The sequence below is a fragment of the Ambystoma mexicanum genome (genome assembly GCF_040938575.1).
Source record: "Ambystoma mexicanum isolate Mex_15411 chromosome 12 unlocalized genomic scaffold, UKY_AmexF1_1 Mex_chr12_unloc.1, whole genome shotgun sequence".
NCBI lineage: Eukaryota > Metazoa > Chordata > Amphibia > Caudata > Ambystomatidae > Ambystoma > Ambystoma mexicanum.
This window is the reverse complement of record NW_027182322.1, coordinates 1-8,681: the sequence shown is the minus strand read 5'-3', so window position 1 is coordinate 8,681 and position 8,681 is coordinate 1. Positions and strand designations below refer to the sequence as shown.

Below are 8,681 nucleotides of genomic sequence, written 5' to 3'. Positions count from 1 at the left end.
GAGCTACTTGGGCTGCTAGAGCGCCTTGTTCCACCTCTATCATAAGCTGTACTCCATCCGTGATGTCATGACTCATGTTTGAATTACAGGTTGGTTGTGTTGTCATCCATGCGAATAAGTGGACACCTGATCCCTAGTCACTTATTTAAGATCTCAATAATCAAGTCAGAATCCCAATGAAAGTCATCAAAGTGGAGCCAATTAGAAATAATATAGTTACACAAACCTGGCAATGGGGCGGCAGCCAGGGCCGATAATGGCCCGCCAGCCTGAGAGCAGGAAAGTGTGAGAGCAGTGATGGTCTTGTGAGAGTTTACAGCTGTTATTGACCCTGTCCCCTTCCATTGCAGAGTTTTATCCCTATAAGAACCGCAGGGGCTCCCTCCTGGGTGCTAATAGTTAATTTTTTTTCACAGGAAAAGTGCTCTGCACCAATTGCACGTGCCAAATCTCCCAAAGGCCACCACCATAAAAACAGAAAAGGGAAAACGTCCCTTTGCCACGGCAGTAGGCAGGTGATGGAGATGACGAGGCCAGGAGGAGAGGGGGTAAATGGGGTTGCATGGGACCTACGAAGAGGGGTGGCGGGCTGGCATTGGGAGGGTGGTGGCGGAAAAAATATTGAGGCTGGGATAGAGAGGCGCTGGAGTTCCAGAAAGAACACAGGCAGTGATCACAGTTTCCAGCTGGCGTTCGCAGCCTTATGTTTATGTTTATTGATTTATACCGCGCACAAGGTACCCTAAGGCTTATAGGCGCCGACAAAACAACAAAGTGGCATAATGAGTATAACAAGAACAAACAACATTAAGCTCCGAAAACATGTACTGACAAGGGGGCCACTAGGCCATTCCCATGGAAGAAGGAAAACAACATCGTAAAGAAAAGAGGATAGGTTAATTTAACACTATTCGCACTTTTGTGAAGGCGGACATGTCCTGTACATTGGTGAGACTGTTTATAAAAGAGGGCAAACTACTAGGCCCACAACCAATAATGATACAGTCAGTGTTATCTGTCTTGCACCAGTTGCTGATCTGTAGTCTCCGAAGAACTTTGAGGTCCTGCGCCCTTATACAATTGGGTCCCACTTTATTACTAAGCCGTGCTAAAACTTTATTTTTTAGTGACTCCCTGGATTCCACTTGCTTCGGCTTGTCCACATTGATCAGAACGATGTTTCTTGGGTCCAATGCGAAACTCCTCATGTTGGAATCCGCAATTTCGGGCATGGTGGATTTTCTCTGGCGAATGTCCTTAAATGGAAGGGGAGCCATGAGTCGCCTGGGCTTCAGAAGAGGTGGTATACTCTCTTGTGATACTGTAGTCATTTGACAAGGAATGAACAGAGTTGTCTTGGATTTCCCAGATGTCCCTCTGTGAGTGAGCTCAATCGGCTCTGTTTGAGAGTCTGTATGACCTCTGTTCTCAAGAATGGACGTTTGAGAGGCCTTTTCCTCTCTAGTAAACTTCACCTGAGAGGACTTCTGTAGAGATGACGATAAGGGCACAGACATATTTGACGAAACAGTGTCTACCCAGGAATAAAATTCCCCAAAGTTCGAACAGATTGCTAGATCCCGTAACATGTTATCCTTAAAGCATAGCCAATTGGCTATGGCTTTGGGCTCAACCAACTCCTTCACAGCTCTGGCTGCTGCTAACTCAGCCGGCTGATCTCGAGGAAAATGATGTCCTAAGGGGCCCGAGCTTTCTGGTGTAGCTCCACTATCTTTGAACAACTCCCCCTTAACCCCCAGATGTGCATTGTAAGGTGAATAGACCATTGGCCGAGGTTGTATGGAGGAGCCCGTAGGGGAGCAGGTGAAGCTATCGGTGCTCCTGGGAACCTCATTGCTATGTAGTATATTAGTGAGCAGAAGATGTTCTTGCTGCAATTTCAGTCTCCTCGCGGCACTTAAGGCTAAAACCTCTGAAAATCTATTATCCCTCCTTTGGGGAGCCTGATGTATTACCTGTATGGGAGCAGCCATATTGCTCGAGGCCGCGCACTGTCTGCAATCAGTCCCTTGTGATATTACCAGCTCCGGTATTTACAGAGGTGGTTGTGCCGGGGCCGGTAATACCGGCAACGGTGTTACTGCCAACTCGTAATTGACCAGAACGCTAAAAAGTCCTGTTCACCAGAATCACTGGCACTTTTACCACATACCAGCAAACTCGTAATGAGTCCCAATGTTTCCTAAGGGCTCCATATAAAGATTAAAAAGAGATGGAGATAAAATCGCCCTGCGGTACTCCAAACGGTGCAATGTTGGGAGATCACTGTTCTTGTCTATTCGCTTTACGAGACTAACACTGACTGGTCTGTGAACCAGCCACTCAAATCTCCATTGCACCCTCTCAGTGAAACCAGGCAAGCATGTCTCTCTCACAAAAGCTGTCCCCAGGGATTCCCATCTCCACCTGGTCTTGCTCACAGTTCTCATCCGACGACATGTCTCTCGTCCACTCACTTTAGGAGACAGACACTGATTGATGTGTCACCCACCTCCCTGAATATCAGCTGCACCCTCCTAGCAAAATCAGGCAAGTGTATCTCTCCCACAAGCTGCCCTCAGGGTTTACCAGCACTCCCTCCCAGGTGTGCCTTGTGCATGTGCCTTGTCAAAGAAAGGATGATCTTTAAAACCCTTGTCCTTACACACAAGTGTCTTCACGGCCAGGCAGCTCCCCCTAACTGGTCCAAAGGATCTCCAAACCCCCTGCCTCCAGACCTTCCAGAACTCCCTACTCAAACGTGATTACTGTTCCCAGGACACGCAAAGCCCGCGCCGGCGGCGCCAGTTTCCCAACTCTGTCAGCCACCCACTGGAACGCCCTCCTATTAGGACAATTGACTCCCATGCGGCCTTCCGCAAGGCCATCAAAACTAGTCTCTTTCTATGAACTAGCCTAGCCTTAAATACCCCTGCTGTACCTGTTACCTAACAACTTGTTGTTCCCCCTTCTCTGTATTCTGCAACCACATGCCATGCAATGTAGCATGGTCTAAGTCTGTGTGTAACCTTGTACCATGCATTGTACCTTCCTCTAAGTTTATCTACTTGGACGGGTTCACAGTGAACCCTTAATCAAGCCAACTAGAGCACTGTTATAGCACCTCGATGCCTGCGGGCTGTAGTGTGCTCTACAAATACAAATGAATAAATACATTTCAGCCATCACAAGAAGACTGTGAGAAGGACCAAACAGACTTTTACAATAAAATTCAAAAAGCTTGCTAAGTCATAAAATCCTGTAAGTTGGACGTCCAACCACACCTTCTCCTGGATAACTTAGAGCATACCCCCCACGAGAGGAGTACATTCAAGTTCTCCCAATCTCTCTAGAGGACATGAACTCTATACTTTCTACCATTAGATGCACAGCCTGCTCCGAAAACATACTACCCCCCCCCTAGCTTATACTGGACAATGCCAGGACTTTTGCCCCCTATCTTCGTAGAATGGTGAATGCTTTGTTTAGAGACAACAAAGTCCCTACCACAATTAAAACAGTTACTGGTACACTCCTAGTCCAAAAACCTGGATTAGACCTACACGTCCCTTCCAATCTCCGTCCAATAACTAACTGTAACTTTCTCCTAAAAATCTTGGACAAAGTCGCTACCACCCAACTCCAAAATTATGTCGACAGGAACAGCCTCCTACACACAGACACCCAACAATTGGGCTTTAGAGGAGCACATAGTACAGCGACGGCCCTGCTGGACCTTCAGACTAAAATGCTTAATATATTAGACGAGGGAAAAACAGGGATGCTGATATTATTAGACCTCTCAGCAGCATTTGATTTGCTCGACCATCAAAAACTCCACAAGGCTTTAGACAAATCAGGTAATCGTTCTCGAGGAGCCATAGACTGGGTAACATCCTTCCTCAAAGAGCAGAGCTCCAAGATCCACTGTGGTGACCACTTCTCCATACCCGACCTATAAATCATGGAGTACCCCAGGGGGCCATCCTATTGCCCCTTTTGTTCCATCTCTATCTGCAGCGTCTATGTACCCTATTAACCAACCTAGGGGTCTTCTTTACACATTTCGCCGATGTTACACAACTTGTCATCAAAATATCTAGCTGTCATACCACTGACAATAATAAGCTTGCTTGCAATTACAGCACCATCGAAGCCTGGATGTTGACAAATTGGCTTTGCCTCAACGGAAGCAAAACTGAGCTCATGATCTTTGGATCACACCAGGCAAGCGCTAAACTAGACACAGAATACACCACCTTTAAGATCAAAGACACAAATGTAAGGGTCTCTGATAAGGTCAAGACACTAGGTGTCCACCTGCAAGCATCCTTGGAAGCGGAAGCCCACGTAACATACCTGAAAAACAGTTGCTGATACCACCAAAAACTGCTCAGCCGCATCAGGCCATTAGTGAGTAAACAAAACAGCACCATTATCGCCAGAGCCACCATCTCATCTAGACTGGACTACGGGAATGCACTACTTAAGGGGGGGGCCAATAAAAAATGCATCAAACAATGTCAGGTCCTACAGAACAATGCAGTAAGGACAATTACCAAGAAAAAAAGGAGGAACATATTACAGAAGACAGAAAGGCCCTTCATTGGTTAGCCCTGGAAGACCGGATCACTTTTAAAGCAATGACCATTGTCCATCACTGTATATATGGATCCGCACCCGTATACCTAAAAAAACAAATAACCACATACGAACCTTGCCACACCTTAAGATCCAAGGCGCAAGGGTTTGTGAAAGTAAGTCACTCCGAAAAAGATAATGGACTTGGACGAGCCTTCCCTACCAAAGCGGCAACTAAGTGGAACGAGCTCCCAAACAGCCTAAGGCTAGGATCTAATTACCTATCCTTTAGGAAAAAACTGAAGACACTGTTGTTCAAATAAAGGACCTGCATAAATACTAATGTACATGTAATGTAATCTACTCAGAACCAGTAATCTTACTCTACTGTCCGGTTACTTTTCTGTTGTACTTGTCTTCATGTAATGCGCCCTGATGCCTGCGAGCTTCGGCGCTATAGAAATAAATAAATAAATAAGTGCCCAATAGTTTGTGTAACCAATGGCAAGTCTTGTATTTAGTGACGTTCATAGTGACCTGTTTGAAGGGTGGGCTTAGTAGTCCCACCCGATGTTGAAGAGCCTATCACTTTCTTCGACTAGTATGGAACGTATGCCTAGATGTTCCCTCTAAGCCTATCACATTTGCCACTAGGTCTTTGTAGTTTGCCACGTAGGATGACGTTAGCAATACGTTGGTTAACGTCAGCAATGATGGGTTTTAGAATGTTTTTTATGAATTTCGTTGAGATCATGCTGTGAGACGTCCGTTGATGTCCGTTGTACTCCCTGCTTTAGATTATTGACATTAAAACAACTTCCTGAGTTGTTTTGATTATTGATGTTTGAGTATCTTCTGCATCCCCATTCATCTCAAAGTATTGCTACCTCGTCTTAAAGGGCTGTGTGGGCTGTCCCGGTTCAATAGTGTGTTTGATTTTTAGATGTCTACATAATCTTGCTCCTACTTATCTTGTGGAAAAGGTGACTTGGTATCAACCTAAATGACCACTGCATTCGGCAGATCAGCTGCTATTAGTAATTCCTCCCTCTCTCTGTATCTCCAGAGGAGACCGACGTTTTGCAGTCTATGGACCCAGGCTATGGAAAACCTTGCCTTGGGAACTTAGAAACATGACAGAGCTAATACAGTTCGGAAAATCACTAAAGGCATTCTTATTCAAATAAATGATAGAATCAGATCTTTTGGTAGGAGCTCTCTAAGATTTTGTGTTGGAATATGGAGTGGAATATGGAACCTGGAAACATCTGCTCCCAGATGCAGTTGTCCCTGCTCGGTGTGCCACGTTGCAAGTACTTCAAATCAAATCAAATCATGTTGATGTCTCCTCACCGTTTCGACCTCATAGAGGGAGGACTGGTCATGGCTCCTCCCTTTTTCATCCGCATTCCGGGATGCATGGTCATGGCTCATTCCTTTATCCCCTCATACAGCGAGGCATGTTGATGTCTCCTCCCGTCTCGCCTTCATAAAGGGTTGCATGTTTATATCTTCTCCTTGCCTCGCCAGGGATGCATGTTCATATCTGCTCCCTGTCTCTCCTCCATAAAGATATGCATGTTTATATCTCCTCCCTGTGTGGTCTTCATGAAGACATGCATCTTCATGATAAGTCTTTGTCTAGCCCTCATTCAGGCATGCATGTTAATGTCTCCTCCTTCTCACGTCCTAATTCAGGGATGCAATGTAATGTCTCCTTCCTGTCACACTCTCATACAGGGATGCAATGTGTATGTCTCCTCCCTGTATTGTTGTCATACAGGCATGCATATTCCTGATGACTCCTTGTTTAGCCCTCATTCAGGCATTCATGTTCATGCGTCCTCCACGTTATGTCCTTATAAAGGGATGCATGTTCATGATGACTCCTTATCACTCCCTCAAAAAGGGATGCATGTTAATGTCTCCTCCTTGTCACACCTGCGTACAGAGATGCATGTTCATGCCACCTCGTTCTCTTGCTTTCATAAAGGGATTTTATCTCCTCCCTGTCTCACCCTCAGGAAGGGATGCATGACCAATGCTCCTTCCCTTCTCGCCTGCATACATGGATGCACGTTCACGCCTCCTCCTTCTCTCAGCTTCATACGTGGATCATATCTCCTCCCTGTCTCACCCTCATGCAGGGATGCATGACCAATGCTCCCTCCCTTCTCGCCTGCATACATGGATGCACGTTCACGCCTCCTCGTTCTCTCGGCTTCATACGGGGATCATATCTCCTCCCTGTCTCACCCTCATGCAGGGATGCATGACCAATGCTCCTTCCCTTCTCGGCTGCATACATGGATGCACGTTCACGCCTCTTCCTTCTCTAGGCTTCATACGGGGATCATATCTCCTCCCTGTCTCACCCTCAGGAAGGGATGCATGACCCTGACTCCTCCCTTTCTCGCCTGCATACATGGATGCACGTTCACGCCTCCTCCTTCTCTCGGCTTCATACGAGGATCATATCTCCTCCCTGTCTCACCCTCACCTCCAACATGTGTAACTTCTTCTTCTCTTTGACCTCTGGGGCATGGGTGGCTACTGCACAGCTCTAGATGTCGCCCACCTGCAAGGTGCTATGGGAAGCACTTTTCCACATTGGACGTGCTATATTAACCCCCTCTCCCCAAATACAATAAAAATAAAGAAATATATGTGCTTCCATAATGTCTACCTTCTAATGTTTCATATGTGTAAGCACATTGTCCTCCTCCTGACCACATTCTAATACTATGTGCAAATTGTTCCTTCCATAAACTGTCACTTCCTTGGCCCTTTATTTATAATGACTGTTATACTCTCTCTCTTTCCGCCACAGTATAAAAAAGCCTAGCACACCTCATGATTGGACTAAGAAATTCCTGTCATTTAGTTGCAAATGATTTTCCCATTATCCCCAAAAACTCCTCACTGTGTCTAAGAACGCTTTTTTTCACAGGACAATACATATCAGATTGACTTGAAAGGTCCTTTCACGCGACTACAGAACGCCTCTCATTCCACTCAAAGATACTCCAGTGCCTACAATAGCCTAGGACTAGACTATGAGTCCCAATGTAGAAAGACCACAAGTCCACAGATATGCCTGTTTATTTAAACATCTGTATTATCATCAGCGTGTGACTGTAAAGGCGGGACCTCGCGCTCTCTGTAACGCGCTCCATTGGCAACATCAGTTAAATGTCGTTGGTTCAATCCCTCGCGGATGTTGTTTTTATTCCCATTTGTAACTGGGAAATACTGTCGCTGCAATACATATGTCTTAATCAAGCTAGTGGTTATTGACGTAAATGGCAGTGTTATAATGTTTCATGTACTGCAAATGTCACCACATAATGCGCTCTTAATTAGATTTGGTTGAAATACATTACAGTCACCCGATGAAAAAGTGTGCAAAGAGCATTAAAGAAACAAAAGGTACAGTACCAGGATATATCGAATTGTTTCAGTCCTCCACAGAGATTGCCAATGTATTAATGGAAATTCTAAAATATCTGCCCAACTGCCGTGACATTGCCTCACCGCAATGCCGTGACTCGGATTCGAACCGAGGTTGCTGCGGCCACAACGCAGAGTACTAACCACTATACGATCACGGCGAGCTACTTGGGCTGCTAGAGCGCCTTGTTCCACCTCTATCATAAGCTGTACTCCATCCGTGATGTCATGACTCATGTTTGAATTACAGGTTGGTTGTGTTGTCATCCATGCGAATAAGTGGACACCTGATCCCTAGTCACTTATTTAAGATCTCAATAATCAAGTCAGAATCCCAATGAAAGTCATCAAAGTGGAGCCAATTAGAAATAATATAGTTACACAAACCTGGCAATGGGGCGGCAGCCAGGGCCGATAATGGCCCGCCAGCCTGAGAGCAGGAAAGTGTGAGAGCAGTGATGGTCTTGTGAGAGTTTACAGCTGTTATTGACCCTGTCCCCTTCCATTGCAGAGTTTTATCCCTATAAGAACCGCAGGGGCTCCCTCCTGGGTGCTAATAGTTAATTTTTTTTCACAGGAAAAGTGCTCTGCACCAATTGCACGTGCCAAATCTCCCAAAGGCCACCACCATAAAAACAGAAAAGGGAAAA

At 45.7% G+C, this 8,681-nt stretch overlaps 1 non-coding gene across 1 annotated transcript; it reads right to left on the bottom strand.

Moving 5' to 3' along the window:
* Window positions 1-8,120: 8,120 nt before the first annotated feature.
* Window positions 8,121-8,192, bottom strand: TRNAH-GUG (transfer RNA histidin (anticodon GUG)). Its single transcript has one exon. It is a non-coding gene; the product is annotated as a tRNA-His (tRNA).
* Between the last annotated feature and the right edge of the window lie 489 nt (window positions 8,193-8,681).